This window comes from Oncorhynchus gorbuscha, linkage group LG12, assembly GCF_021184085.1.
Source record: "Oncorhynchus gorbuscha isolate QuinsamMale2020 ecotype Even-year linkage group LG12, OgorEven_v1.0, whole genome shotgun sequence".
Lineage (NCBI taxonomy): Eukaryota > Metazoa > Chordata > Actinopteri > Salmoniformes > Salmonidae > Oncorhynchus > Oncorhynchus gorbuscha.
In genome coordinates this window covers 61734016-61750403 of record NC_060184.1, presented here as the reverse complement: position 1 = coordinate 61750403, position 16388 = coordinate 61734016, and the positions used below count along the sequence as shown (strand labels likewise).

General features: G+C 41.6%; 1 protein-coding gene across 11 annotated transcripts in view; it reads right to left on the bottom strand.

Annotated features, from left to right (window-relative positions):
• The window catches only part of ntng1a (netrin g1a), a 290272-nt gene that overhangs the window by 1641 nt on the left and 272243 nt on the right, over positions 1-16388 (bottom strand). The gene's annotated exons all lie outside the window — the stretch shown is intronic.

Sequence of the window (16388 nt, the reverse complement as noted above, 5' to 3'; positions counted from 1 at the left end):
ATAACATTCATGAATGTCAGTAATTTAGACTGGTTAGTAAAAAACAACAACAAAAACTAAATCTCACTGATGTGTAATTTTAGTCAAAAAAGAAAAAAGAACATAACATCAATTTCAAACCATCCGATTCCCACAATATTGACGACAGGATAAGAATGGTAGAAGAAGACTATAATCTCATTATTACCAAACATTTTTGACCAGACATTTATTCTGACCATGCTGTTGTGGCACAGTTGTCACACTGCCAGCTAGTTGCATTGCAGTAAGGTAACAGTTTCAATCCCAACATGATTTTGTCAAATACGTTCTACAGTTTATGTCAACTCCTGTTGTAGTGAATACAACTGGTTGTTGTGTTGGTCAAAATGAAGGGCTGAAATTCTGGCTTGAATCATTTTCTTCTTCCAATTTCAAAACAGGTAACTTCATTCTATAATAGACAGAGAACCTAAAATAAACTAAAAGTATTTGTAACATTTGCAAGCACTATGCAAAATATAAATTATTTTTTACAATTCTAGGTTATAAGTCCACTTCTAGAGACAATTCATATATTTTTTTGCATAACGCACTTGATCATTGTGTCTTTCTCAAACGTTCCTCCCCAATCTGAATGTGTTCCTTTTATCATTCCCATTACATTAATTACCAAAATGGTGAAGGGGCCATTTGTCATGCGTCATTTTGCAGTGATATACTAGGATCCCACTGAAGGGTCTACACCACGTGATGAATCGTAGCTCGGCACAAAGTTTCTCACAGCCCGTGGGCATTTCCAAAACACTGAACTGACTTTATATGAGTTGAGTTGAGAGTTAGGTGGGAATGGGTATATTTAGAGCCGGGGACACCAAGGCCAGTCTATTCCCATCGGAGCTTAGCTGTCAAGCAAGCTGCAGGCAAACAAACCAACAAACCCAACCCAGCCCAGCACAGAACTAACAAACCAACAAACCCAACCCAGCCCAGCACAGAACTAACAAACCAACAAACCCAACCCAGCCCAGCACAGAACTAACAATTCCCAACCCAGCCCAGCACAGAACTAACAAACCAACAAACCCAACCCAGCCCAGTACAGAACTAACAAACCAACAAACCCAACCCAGCCCAGCACAGAACAACAAACCAACAAACCCAACCCAGCCCAGCACAGAAAACAAACCAACAAACCCAACCCAGCCCAGCACAGAACTAACAAACCAACAAACCCAACCCAGCCCAGCACAGAACTAACAAACCAACAAACCCAACCCAGCCCAGCACAGAACTAACAAACCAACAAACCCAACCCAGCCCAGCACAGAACTAACAAACCAACAAACCCAACCCAGCCCAGCACAGAACTAACAAACCAACAAACCCAACCCAGCCCAGCACAGAACTAACAAACCAACAAACCAACCAGCCCAGCACAGAGCCCAGCACAGACAAACTAAACAGAACTGACAAAAACAAGACAAATAAACAGTGAAAAACAAGCAGGCTAGGGCCAGACCACCTCAATGCAGCACAACAAGAGAGAGATGGAGCTCATTTGGCCTTTTCATGAAAGGGGAAAACATTGTGACAGTTGAATGTTCCCCCCCTGAAATATTTTGAAAAGCAAATATTACAAGAATAACTGACACTGATCCTTCCTCACACTTCTTTTCATATCCACAGCTGCAGGTATGAACTTTAGTTTAAAAAAAACATCTTTAAAGCCTATATTTTATTTAGAAATAGTCTGTTCAACCCAACAGGGTTTAATGGACTGGTACACTGTCAAAAGATTACAAGTCCCAGACTCCAATCATGGGTTTGTGTTCGTCATCAAGCATGTCCAACACAGTTTTTTCCTTTACAATGCTAATGAATCTTTTCCCTGTAAACTATCAAGCAACTGTTTACTATCATGGACGTGAAAAAAAGAACGAGACAGAAAATACCTGTCAACGACTATTAACGCAACGTTACCAAGGCAATCCTCAAATGGACGACTTGATATTAACAGACAATTTGACACATGACAATGACATCACTGGTTCATTTATGAGTCAGGAATCTTTTGTTTTATCCTCTGCACTGTCTGGTTCAGCAAATACTATCAGGGAAACAGGCAGGCAGACCAACTTGGTAATGGGGTGTGCGTTCCCCTCAAGATTTCATTGAGAGTAATCAAGTGAATTAATTAAAAAGACATGTTTTGCCCCTAGGGTCCCTGAAGTAATCCTGACATGGACAAGACTCTATTAATTAAACATCAACCTTTCGTTTTGTCCATACATTTTTATCTCCAATTGCCCTTTGCAAAAATATGATTATTTTGCAAGAGGGGCCTTATTGGTTTTGCCCTGACAAAGGATGGTGTGTGCATATTAATTCTCTATCTACAGGCAATGCATTCTGATGAGACTTGTAGGTCCTAGAAATATGTTATTCCTACCACGTAGATAATGATTCTTACTGATACTCTAATAATACAACAGGGTTTGGATTAAGGGCCAGAAATGCAGTGGAAGGAAAAGAGCAGCCATTAACCACTGAACCACTTAACACTGACAGATCAATACCAAAGTGTTACCAGAGAGTTGGTAGAAGAGGGTGAGGAGAGCAGTAATGGTGACAGTAAAATGAAGTGATGGTAAACTTGGACAGAGTTCTAAAGACTACATTAGTCAGACTAAAAGAGGTGGGATAGATTCTGCTTTCTGTGTTGAGAGGCCTGACCTGAAAATAATTCATTCTAGCTGCAGGAAGTTACTTTTTTAAAGTTTTTACTATCCCCGTCTTCCAATGGAGAAGGCTACTCTCTTATATCTCTCTCTATTTCTCTCTCTTCTCCCTCTCTGTCTGTCTCTCTCCTATGCCTCTCCCTCCCTCCTCTGTCTCCCTGTCCCCTCATGCCCGACCAGGGTGCTGAGCCCAGGAGATGTTGCCTTCCTACCTGTGATGTATTAACCCCTGGGAGAGTTCCTGGTCCACCTTGGACACACATCTCTTTGTGTCTCTGTTACCTTCACGTTGGCCCACTGCTCACAGCACAGGCTAAGGGGTCGGAGCTAAGCAACACTAAGTAAGGATACAGTTGTTCCAATAACTCTATCAGTGGCTATACAAAATGAGGGAGGAAAAATTATTTTTTGAATGAGCATGGCCTTATTTATATATTGGTCATTCTTATTCCATTCATCCAGCTTAATGTAACATTAGGAGGTTTTAGCCAGCAGGATTACCACCCTGCATCCCACTGCTGGCTTGCCTCTGAAGGTAAGTAGGATTGATCCTGGTCGGTCCCTGGATCGGAGACCAGATGCTGCTTGAAGTGGTGTTGGAGAGCGAGTAGGAGGCACTCTTTCCTCTAGTCTAAAAAAAAATATTGGGGACACTGCCCTGTGTAGGGTGCCATCTTTTGGATGGGACATAAACGGATGACCTGACTCTCTGTGGTCACTAAAGATCCCATGGCACTTATAGTAAGAGTAGGGGTGTTAAACCCGGTATCGTGGCTAAATTCCCAATCTGGCCTTCATACCATCATGGTCACCTAATCATACCCAGCCTCCAATTGATTCATTCACCCCCCTTTCTCTCCCCTGTAACTATTCCCCAGGTCGTTGCTGTAAATAAGAATGTGTTCTCAGTCAACTTAATTGGTAAAATAAGGATTAAATAAATCAAATAAAATTGGCTACGACATGATACTCAAATTTTCCCTATACAAATGCAGCCATGTTTATCCCTGTTTGCATTTGTTTAAGAAAGTTTTTCAACAGAATTGGTGGAATGAATACACCCCTGATCACACGCAAACACAGTTCACTTTCATAGCAGCAACATACAAGCAGCATGATCACTTTGATTGTTGCATGCAATAATTCCTTCTCGCATCTTCATGCTCTCCTCCTCTAACCTTTTCCCTTCACTTTTGGACTTCAGTGCACAACACATCAGCTGTCTATGATCAGATGAAAAAACCATTCCAAGCCAAACCTTCATATCATAACCACTCACCGCTACACACAGCCTACATCATTGTCACCATTATTAGCTAACGTCATAGTCAATATAGCTACTAGAACTGACACGTTGGTAAACCTGCTACAATCATGCAGTACAGTGTACAGTCAGAAAGCAGTTTAGCACCGAGGGCCCTGGTGGCAATAAATTAATAAAACCAAAAGCTTACCTTGACTTGGAAGAGTTCCCATGTTGGTTAGCCATAGCCAGCTAGCTAACATAGCATACTTCTCTGTTTGAGCTGGGTGTTTGAGTAGGCTAGATGAGTAGGCTAGCTGCATTCACTAGCTTAGAGAAAGTGAAAAAATATACACAACGAAATATAGCTAGCTCTCTCTCTCTCTCTTGCTTCTTCTTCAAGAAATCAATTTGTTCAAAATTGTTTAACTATTGTATTTTTCTTTCTTTAAGTCATCTACTCAACACATTATATGCACTGCAGTGCTAGATAGCTGTAGCTTATGCTTAGTACTAGATTAATTAATGATCCTGTAATTGGGTGGACAACATGTTAGTTCATGCTGCAAGACCTCTGATAGGTTTGAGAACGTCCTCTGGATGTTGTCATAATTACTGTCTAAGTCGATGGAAGTGGTTGAGAACCATTAGCCTCCTAGGTTTAGTATATAAAGCAATGTACCCAGAGGAGGACGGAAACCAGCTGTCCTCCGGCTACACCAAGGTCCTACCATACACAGTGCTTTCAAATCAAATCAAATCATATTTTATTGGTCACATGTATGTGTTTAGCAGATGTTATTGTGGTTGTAGTGAACAGGTCAACGATAACTGAAGAGACAGTCGAGGAGGAAGAGGTAAACTAAAACTGAAGAGACAGTCGAGGAGGAACAGGTAATCTAAAACTGAAAAGACAGTCGAGGAAGAACAGGTAAACTAAAACTGAAGAAACAGTCGAAGGGGAATAGATAAACTAAAACTGAAGAGACAGTCGAGGGGAATAGATAAACTAAAACTGAAGAGACAGTCGAGAAGGAAGAGGTAAACTACAACTGAAGACACAGTCGAGGAGGAAGAGGTAAACTATAACAGAAGAGACAGTCGAGGAAGAACAGGTAAACTAAAACTGAAGAAACAGTCGAAGGGGAATAGATAAACTAAAACTGAAGAGACAGTCGAGGAGGAAGAGGTAAACTGAAACTGAAGAGACAGTCGAGGACGAAGAGGTCAACTATAACTGAAGAGACAGTCGAGGGGAATAGATAAACTAAAACTGAAGAGACAGTCAAGGAGAAACAGGTCAACTAAAACTGAAGAGACAGTCGAGGAGGACTGGGTCAACTAAAACTGAAGAGACAGTCGAGGAAGAACAGGTAAATTATAACTGAAGAGACAGTCGAGGACGAAGATGTAAACTAAAACTGAAGAGACAGTCGAAGGGGAATAGATAAACTAAAACTGAAGAGACAGTCGAGGACGAAGACGGAAACTATAACTGAAGAGACAGTCGAGGAGGAAGAGGTAAACTATAACTGAAGAGACAGTCGAGGAGGAAGAGGTAAACTATAACAGAAGAGACAGTCGAGGTGGAAGAGGTAAACTAAAACTGAAGAGACAGTCGAGGAGGAACAGGTAAACTATAACTGAAGAGACAGTCGAGGAGAAAGGTCAACTAAAACTGAAGAGACAGTCGAGAAGGAAGAGGTAAACTATAACTGAAGAGACAGTCGAGGAGGAAGAGGTAAACTATAACAGAAGAGACAGTCGAGGAAGAACAGGTAAACTAAAACTGAAGAAACAGTCGAAGGGGAATAGATAAACTAAAACTGAAGAGACAGTCGAGGAGGAAGAGGTAAACTGAAACTGAAGAGACAGTCGAGGACGAAGAGGTCAACTATAACTGAAGAGACAGTCGAGGGGAATAGATAAACTAAAACTGAAGAGACAGTCAAGGAGAAACAGGTCAACTAAAACTGAAGAGACAGTCGAGGAGGAAGGGTAAACTAAAACTGAAGAGACAGTCGAGGAAGAACAGGTAAATTATAACTGAAGAGACAGTGAAGTAAACTAAAACTGAAGAGACAGTCGAAGGGGAATAGATAAACTAAAACTGAAGAGACAGTCGAGACGAAGACGGAAACTATAACTGAAGAGACAGTCGAGGAGGAAGAGGTAAACTAAAACTGAAGAGACAGTCGAGGAGGAAGAGGTAAACTATAACAGAAGAGACAGTCGAGGTGGAAGAGGTAAACTAAAACTGAAGAGACAGTCGAGGAGGAAGAGGTAAACTATAACAGAAGAGACAGTCGAGGAGGAACAGGTAATCTAAAACTGAAAAGACTGTCGAGGAAGAACAGGTAAACTAAAACTGAAGAAACAGTCGAAGGGGAATAGATAAACTAATACTGAAGAGACAGTCGAGGAGGAAGAGGTAAACTGAAACTGAAGAGACAGTCGAGGACGAAGAGGTCAACTATAACTGAAGAGACAGTCGAGGGGAATAGATAAACTAAAACTGAAGAGACAGTCAAGGAGAAACAGGTCAACTAAAACTGAAGAGACAGTCGAGGAGGAAGAGGTAAACTATAACTGAAGAGACAGTCGAGGAGAAACGGGTAAACTATAACTAAAGAGACAGTCGAGGAGAAACAGGTCAACTAAAACTGAAGAGACAGTCGAGGAGGAAGAGGTAAACTATAACTGAAGAGACAGTCGAGGAGGAACGGGTAAACTAAAACTGAAGAGACAGTCGAGGACGGAGATGGAAACTATAACTGAAGAGACAGTCAAGAAGGAAGAGGTAAACTACAACTGAAGAGACAGTCGAGTGGGAAGAGGTAAACTATCACTGAAGAGACAGTCGAGGAGAAACAGGTCAACTAAAACTGAAGAGACAGTCGAGGAGGAAGAGGTAAACTATAACTGAAGAGACAGTCGAGGAGAAACGGGTAAACTATAACTAAAGAGACAGTCGAGGAGAAACAGGTCAACTAAAACTGAAGAGACAGTCGAGGAGGAAGAGGTAAACTATAACTGAAGAGACAGTCGAGGAGGAACGGGTAAACTAAAACTGAAGAGACAGTCGAGGACGAAGATGGAAACTATAACTGAAGAGACAGTCAAGAAGGAAGAGGTAAACTACAACTGAAGAGACAGTCGAGTGGGAAGAGGTAAACTATCACTGAAGAGACAGTCGAGGAGGAAGAGGTAAACTATAACAGAAGAGACAGTCGAGGAGGAAGAGGTAAACTATAACTGAAGAGACAGTCGAGGAGAAACGGGTAAACTATAACTAAAGAGACAGTCGAGGAGAAACAGGTCAACTAAAACTGAAGAGACAGTCGAGGAGGAAGAGGTAAACTATAACTGAAGAGACAGTCGAGGAGGAACGGGTAAACTAAAACTGAAGAGACAGTCGAGGACGAAGATGGAAACTATAACTGAAGAGACAGTCGAGAAGGAAGAGGTAAACTACAACTGAAGAGACAGTCGAGTGGGAAGAGGTAAACTATCACTGAAGAGACAGTCGAGGAGGAAGAGGTAAACTATAACAGAAGAGACAGTCGAGGTGGAAGAGGTAAACTGAAATTGAAGAGACAGTCGAGGAAGAACAGGTAAACTAAAACTGAAGAAACAGTCGAAGGGGAATAGATAAACTAAAACTGAAGAGACAGTCGAGAAGGAAGAGGTAAACTACAACTGAAGAGACAGTCGAGGAGGAAGAGGTAAACTATAACTGAAGAGACAGTCGAGGAGGAAGAGGTAAACTATAACAGAAGAGACAGTCGAGGAGGAACAGGTAATCTAAAACTGAAAAGACTGTCGAGGAAGAACAGGTAAACTAAAACTGAAGAAACAGTCGAAGGGGAATAGATAAACTAAAACTGAAGAGACAGTCGAGAAGGAAGAGGTAAACTACAACTGAAGAGACAGTCGAGGAGGAAGAGGTAAACTATAACTGAAGAGACAGTCGAGGAGGAAGAGGTAAACTATAACAGAAGAGACAGTCGAGGAGGAACAGGTAATCTAAAACTGAAAAGACTGTCGAGGAAGAACAGGTAAACTAAAACTGAAGAAACAGTCGAAGGGGAATAGATAAACTAAAACTGAAGAGACAGTCGAGAAGGAATAGGAAAACTACAACTGAAGAGACAGTCGAGGAGGAACGGGTCAACTAAAACTGAAGAGACAGTCGAGGAAGAACAGGTCAATTATAACTGAAGAGACAGTCGAGGACGAAGATGTAAACTAAAACTGAAGAAACAGTCGAAGGGCAATAGATAAACTAAAACTGAAGAGACAGTCGAGGACGAAGACGGAAACTATAACTGAAGAGACAGTCGAGGAGGAAGAGGTAAACTATAACTGAAGAGACAGTCGAGGAGGAAGAGGTAAACTATAACAGAAGAGACAGTCGAGGTGGAAGAGGTAAACTGAAATTGAAGAGACAGTCGAGGAAGAACAGGTAAACTAAAACTGAAGAAACAGTCGAAGGGGAATAGATAAACTAAAACTGAAGAGACAGTCGAGAAGGAAGAGGTAAACTACAACTGAAGAGACAGTCGAGGAGGAAGAGGTAAACTATAACTGAAGAGACAGTCGAGGAGGAAGAGGTAAACTATAACAGAAGAGACAGTCGAGGAGGAACAGGTAATCTAAAACTGAAAAGACTGTCGAGGAAGAACAGGTAAACTAAAACTGAAGAAACAGTCGAAGGGGAATAGATAAACTAAAACTGAAGAGACAGTCGAGAAGGAAGAGGTAAACTGAAACTGAAGAGACAGTCGAGGACGAAGAGGTCAACTATAACTGAAGAGACAGTCAAGAAGGAAGAGGTAAACTACAACTGAAGAGACAGTCGAGTGGGAAGAGGTAAACTATCACTGAAGAGACAGTCGAGGAGGAAGAGGTAAACTATAACAGAAGAGACAGTCGAGGTGGAAGAGGTAAACTGAAATTGAAGAGACAGTCGAGGAAGAACAGGTAAACTAAAACTGAAGAAACAGTCGAAGGGGAATAGATAAACTAAAACTGAAGAGACAGTCGAGAAGGAAGAGGTAAACTACAACTGAAGAGACAGTCGAGGAGGAAGAGGTAAACTATAACTGAAGAGACAGTCGAGGAGGAAGAGGTAAACTATAACAGAAGAGACAGTCGAGGAGGAACAGGTAATCTAAAACTGAAAAGACTGTCGAGGAAGAACAGGTAAACTAAAACTGAAGAAACAGTCGAAGGGGAATAGATAAACTAAAACTGAAGAGACAGTCGAGGAGGAAGAGGTAAACTATAACTGAAGAGACAGTCGAGGGGAATAGATAAACTAAAACTGAAGAGACAGTCAAGGAGAAACAGGTCAACTAAAACTGAAGAGACAGTCGAGGAGGAACGGGTCAACTAAAACTGAAGAGACAGTCGAGGAAGAACAGGTCAATTATAACTGAAGAGACAGTCGAGGATGAAGATGTAAACTAAAACTGAAGAGACAGTCGAAGGGGAATAGATAAACTAAAACTGAAGAGACAGTCGAGGACGAAGACGGAAACTATAACTGAAGAGACAGTCGAGGAGGAAGAGGTAAACTATAACTGAAGAGACAGTCGAGGAGGAAGAGGTAAACTATAACAGAAGATACAGTCGAGGTGGAAGAGGTAAACTAAAACTGAAGAAACAGTCGAAGGGGAATAGATAAACTAAAACTGAAGAGACAGTCGAGGACGAAGACGGAAACTATAACTGAAGAGACAGTCGAGGAGGAAGAGGTAAACTATAACTGAAGAGACAGTCGAGGAGGAAGAGGTAAACTATAACAGAAGAGACAGTCGAGGTGGAAGAGGTAAACTAAAACTGAAGAGACAGTCGAGGAGGAACAGGTAAACTATAACTGAAGAGACAGTCGAGGAGAAAGGTCAACTAAAACTGAAGAGACAGTCGAGAAGGAAGAGGTAAACTATAACTGAAGAGACAGTCGAGGAGGAAGAGGTAAACTATAACAGAAGAGACAGTCGAGGAAGAACAGGTAAACTAAAACTGAAGAAACAGTCGAAGGGGAATAGATAAACTAAAACTGAAGAGACAGTCGAGAAGGAAGAGGTAAACTACAACTGAAGAGACAGTCGAGGAGGAAGAGGTAAACTATAACTGAAGAGACAGTCGAGGAGGAAGAGGTAAACTATAACAGAAGAGACAGTCGAGGAGGAACAGGTAATCTAAAACTGAAAAGACTGTCGAGGAAGAACAGGTAAACTAAAACTGAAGAAACAGTCGAAGGGGAATAGATAAACTAATACTGAAGAGACAGTCGAGGAGGAAGAGGTAAACTGAAACTGAAGAGACAGTCGAGGACGAAGAGGTCAACTATAACTGAAGAGACAGTCGAGGGGAATAGATAAACTAAAACTGAAGAGACAGTCAAGGAGAAACAGGTCAACTAAAACTGAAGAGACAGTCGAGGAGGAAGAGGTCAACTAAAACTGAAGAGACAGTCGAGGAAGAACAGGTAAACTATAACTGAAGAGACAGTCGAGGACGAAGATGTAAACTAAAACTGAAGAGACAGTCGAGGAGGAAGAGGTAAACTATAACTGAAGAGACAGTCGAGGAGGAACGGGTAAACTAAAACTGAAGAGACAGTCGAGGACGAAGATGGAAACTATAACTGAAGAGACAGTCAAGAAGGAAGAGGTAAACTACAACTGAAGAGACAGTCGAGTGGGAAGAGGTAAACTATCACTGAAGAGACAGTCGAGGAGGAAGAGGTAAACTATAACAGAAGAGACAGTCGAGGAGGAAGAGGTAAACTATAACTGAAGAGACAGTCGAGGAGAAACGGGTAAACTATAACTAAAGAGACAGTCGAGGAGAAACAGGTCAACTAAAACTGAAGAGACAGTCGAGGAGGAAGAGGTAAACTATAACTGAAGAGACAGTCGAGGAGGAACGGGTAAACTAAAACTGAAGAGACAGTCGAGGACGAAGATGGAAACTATAACTGAAGAGACAGTCAAGAAGGAAGAGGTAAACTACAACTGAAGAGACAGTCGAGTGGGAAGAGGTAAACTATCACTGAAGAGACAGTCGAGGAGGAAGAGGTAAACTATAACAGAAGAGACAGTCGAGGTGGAAGAGGTAAACTGAAATTGAAGAGACAGTCGAGGAAGAACAGGTAAACTAAAACTGAAGAAACAGTCGAAGGGGAATAGATAAACTAAAACTGAAGAGACAGTCGAGAAGGAAGAGGTAAACTACAACTGAAGAGACAGTCGAGGAGGAAGAGGTAAACTATAACTGAAGAGACAGTCGAGGAGGAAGAGGTAAACTATAACAGAAGAGACAGTCGAGGAGGAACAGGTAATCTAAAACTGAAAAGACTGTCGAGGAAGAACAGGTAAACTAAAACTGAAGAAACAGTCGAAGGGGAATAGATAAACTAAAACTGAAGAGACAGTCGAGGAGGAAGAGGTAAACTGAAACTGAAGAGACAGTCGAGGACGAAGAGGTCAACTATAACTGAAGAGACAGTCGAGGGGAATAGATAAACTAAAACTGAAGAGACAGTCAAGGAGAAACAGGTCAACTAAAACTGAAGAGACAGTCGAGGAGGAACGGGTCAACTAAAACTGAAGAGACAGTCGAGGAAGAACAGGTCAATTATAACTGAAGAGACAGTCGAGGACGAAGATGTAAACTAAAACTGAAGAGACAGTCGAAGGGGAATAGATAAACTAAAACTGAAGAGACAGTCGAGGACGAAGACGGAAACTATAACTGAAGAGACAGTCGAGGAGGAAGAGGTAAACTATAACTGAAGAGACAGTCGAGGAGGAAGAGGTAAACTATAACAGAAGATACAGTCGAGGTGGAAGAGGTAAACTAAAACTGAAGAAACAGTCGAAGGGGAATAGATAAACTAAAACTGAAGAGACAGTCGAGGACGAAGACGGAAACTATAACTGAAGAGACAGTCGAGGAGGAAGAGGTAAACTATAACTGAAGAGACAGTCGAGGAGGAAGAGGTAAACTATAACAGAAGAGACAGTCGAGGTGGAAGAGGTAAACTAAAACTGAAGAGACAGTCGAGGAGGAACAGGTAAACTATAACTGAAGAGACAGTCGAGGAGAAAGGTCAACTAAAACTGAAGAGACAGTCGAGAAGGAAGAGGTAAACTATAACTGAAGAGACAGTCGAGGAGGAAGAGGTAAACTATAACAGAAGAGACAGTCGAGGAAGAACAGGTAAACTAAAACTGAAGAAACAGTCGAAGGGGAATAGATAAACTAAAACTGAAGAGACAGTCGAGAAGGAAGAGGTAAACTACAACTGAAGAGACAGTCGAGGAGGAAGAGGTAAACTATAACTGAAGAGACAGTCGAGGAGGAAGAGGTAAACTATAACAGAAGAGACAGTCGAGGAGGAAGAGGTAAACTATAACAGAAGATACAGTCGAGGTGGAAGAGGTAAACTAAAACTGAAGAAACAGTCGAAGGGGAATAGATAAACTAAAACTGAAGAGACAGAAGACGGAAACTATAACTGAAGAGACAGTCGAGGAGGAAGAGGTAAACTATAACTGAAGAGACAGTCGAGGAGGAAGAGGTAAACTATAACAGAAGAGACAGTCGAGGTGGAAGAGGTAAACTAAAACTGAAGAGACAGTCGAGGAGGAACAGGTAAACTATAACTGAAGAGACAGTCGAGGAGAAAGTCGAGAAGGAAGACGGTCAACTAAAACTGAAGAGACAGTCGAGAAGGAAGAGGTAAACTATAACTGAAGAGACAGTCGAGGAGGAAGAGGTAAACTATAACAGAAGAGACAGTCGAGGAAGAACAGGTAAACTAAAACTGAAGAAACAGTCGAAGGGGAATAGATAAACTAAAACTGAAGAGACAGTCGAGAAGGAAGAGGTAAACTACAACTGAAGAGACAGTCGAGGAGGAAGAGGTAAACTATAACTGAAGAGACAGTCGAGGAGGAAGAGGTAAACTATAACAGAAGAGACAGTCGAGGAGGAACAGGTAACTAAAACTGAAAAGACAGTCGAGGAAGAACAGGTAAACTAAAACTGAAGAAACAGTCGAAGGGGAATAGATAAACTAAAACTGAAGAGACAGTCGAGGAGGAAGAGGTAAACTGAAACTGAAGAGACAGTCGAGGAGGAAGAGGTCAACTATAACTGAAGAGACAGTCGAGGGGAATAGATAAACTAAAACTGAAGAGACAGTCAAGGAGAAACAGGTCAACTAAAACTGAAGAGACAGTCGAGGAGGAAGAGGTAAACTATAACTGAAGAGACAGTCGAGGAGAATAGATAAACTATAACTAAAGAGACAGTCGAGGAGAAACAGGTCAACTAAAACTGAAGAGACAGTCGAGGAGGAAGAGGTAAACTATAACTGAAGAGACAGTCGAGGAGGAACGGGTAAACTAAAACTGAAGAGACAGTCGAGGACGAAGATGGAAACTATAACTGAAGAGACAGTCAAGAAGGAAGAGGTAAACTACAACTGAAGAGACACGAGTGGGAAGAGTAAACTATCACTGAAGAGACAGTCGAGGAGGAAGAGGTAAACTATAACAGAAGAGACAGTCGAGGAGGAAGAGGTAAACTATAACTGAAGAGACAGTCGAGGAGAAACGGGTAAACTATAACTAAAGAGACAGTCGAGGAGAAACAGGTCAACTAAAACTGAAGAGACAGTCGAGGAGGAAGAGGTAAACTATAACTGAAGAGACAGTCGAGGAGGAACGAGGTAAACTAAAACTGAAGAGACAGTCGAGGACGAAGATGGAAACTATAACTGAAGAGACAGTCAAGAAGGAAGAGGTAAACTACAACTGAAGAGACAGTCGAGTGGGAAGAGGTAAACTATAACTGAAGAGACAGTCGAGGAGGAAGAGGTAAACTATAACTGAAGAGACAGTCGAGGAGAGAGGTCAACTAAAACTGAAGAGACAGTCGAGGAAGAACAGGTAAACTAAAACTGAAGAAAGACAGTCGAAGGGGAATAGATAAACTAAAACTGAAGAGACAGTCGAGAAGGAAGAGGTAAACTACAACTGAAGAGACAGTCGAGGAGGAAGAGGTAAACTATAACTGAAGAGACAGTCGAGGAGGAAGAGGTAAACTATAACAGAAGAGACAGTCGAGGAGGAACAGGTAACTAAAACTGAAAAGACAGTCGAGGAAGAACAGGTAAACTAAAACTGAAGAAACAGTCGAAGGGGAATAGATAAACTAAAACTGAAGAGACAGTCGAGGAGGAAGAGGTAAACTAAACTGAAGAGACAGTCGAGGAGGAAGAGGTCAACTAAAACTGAAGAGACAGTCGAAGAGGAATACAACTGAAAACTCGAGGAGGAAGAGGTAAATTAAACTGAAGAGACAGTCGAGGAGGAACAGGTAAACTAAAACTGAAGAGACAGTCGAGGAGGAACGGGTCAACTAAAACTGAAGAGACAGTCGAGGAAGAACAGGTCAACTATAACTAAAGAGACAGTCGAGGACGAAGATGTAAACTAAAACTGAAGAGACAGTCGAAGGGAAATAGATAAACTAAAACTGAAGAGACAGTCGAGGAGGAAGACGGAAACTATAACTGAAGAGACAGTCGAGGAGGAAGAGGTAAACTATAACTGAAGAGACAGTCGAGGAGGAAGAGGTAAACTATAACAGAAGAGACAGTCGAGGTGGAAGAGGTAAACTAAAACTGAAGAGACAGTCAGGTAAACTAAAACTGAAGAAACAGTCGAAGGGGAATAGATAAACTAAAACTGAAGAGACAGTCGAGGACGAAGACGGAAACTATAACTGAAGAGACAGTCGAGAGGAAGAGGTAAACTACAACTGAAGAGACAGTCGAGGAGGAAGAGGTAAACTATAACTGAAGAGACAGTCGAGGAGGAAGAGGTAAACTAAAACTGAAAAGACAAGAGAACAGGTAAACTAAAACTGAAGAAACAGTCGAGGAAGAACAGGTCAACTATAACTGAAGAGACAGTCGAGGAGGAAGAGGTAAACTAAAACTGAAGAGACAGTCGAAGAGGAAGAGGTAAACTAAAACTGAAGAGACAGTCGAGGAAGAACAGGTCAATTATAACTGAAGAGACAGTCGAGGAAGAAGATGTAAACTAAAACTGAAGAAACAGTCGAAGGGCAATAGATAAACTAAAACTGAAGAGACAGTCGAGGAGGAAGACGGAAACTATAACTGAAGAGACAGTCGAGGAGGAAGAGGTAAACTATAACTGAAGAGACAGTCGAGGAGGAAGAGGTAAACTATAACAGAAGAGACAGTCGAGGTGGAAGAGGTAAACTAAAACTGAAGAGACAGTCGAGGAGAAAGGTAAACTAAAACTGAAGAGACAGTCGAGAAGGAAGAGGTAAACTAAAACTGAAGAGACAGTCGAGGAAGGAAAAGGTAAACTAAAACTGAAGAAACAGTCGAAGGGGAATAGATAAACTAAAACTGAAGAGACAGTCGAGGAGGAAGAGGAAACTATAACTGAAGAGACAGTCGAGAAGGAAGAGGTAAACTAAACTGAAGAGACAGTCGAGAGGAACAGGTAAACTAAAACTGAAGAGACAGTCGAGGAAGGAAAAGGTAAACTAAAACTGAAGAAACAGTCGAAGGGGAATAGATAAACTAAAACTGAAGAGACAGTCGAGGAAGAAGACGGAAACTATAACTGAAGAGACAGTCGAGAAGGAAGAGGTAAACTACAACTGAAGAGACAGTCGAGGAGGAAGAGGTAAACTATAACTGAAGAGACAGTCGAGGACGAAGATGTAAACTAAAACTGAAGAGACAGTCGAGGAAGAAAGGTAAACTAAAACTGAAGAAACAGTCGAGGAAGAACAGGTCAACTATAACTAAAGAGACAGTCGAGGACGAAGAGGTAAACTAAAACTGAAGAGACAGTCGAAGAGAAATAGATGAACTAAAACTGAAGAGACAGTCGAGGAGGAACAGGTAAACTATAACTGAAGAGACAGTCGAGAAGGAATAGGAAAACTACAACTGAAGAGACAGTCGAGGAGGAAGAGGTCAACTAAAACTGAAGAGACAGTCGAGGAAGAACAGGTCAACTATAACTGAAGAGACAGTCGAGGACGAAGATGTAAACTAAAACTGAAGAAACAGTCGAAGGGCAATAGATAAACTAAAACTGAAGAGACAGTCGAGGACGAAGACGGAAACTATAACTGAAGAGACAGTCGAGGAGGAAGAGGTAAACTATAACTGAAGAGACAGTCGAGGAGGAAGAGGTAAACTATAACAGAAGAGACAGTCGAGGTGGAAGAGGTAAACTAAAACTGAAGAGACAGTCGAGGAGGAACAGGTAAACTATAACTGAAGAGACAGTCGAGGAGAAAGGTCAACTAAAACTGAAGAGACAGTCGAGAAGGAAGAGGTAAACTAAAACTGA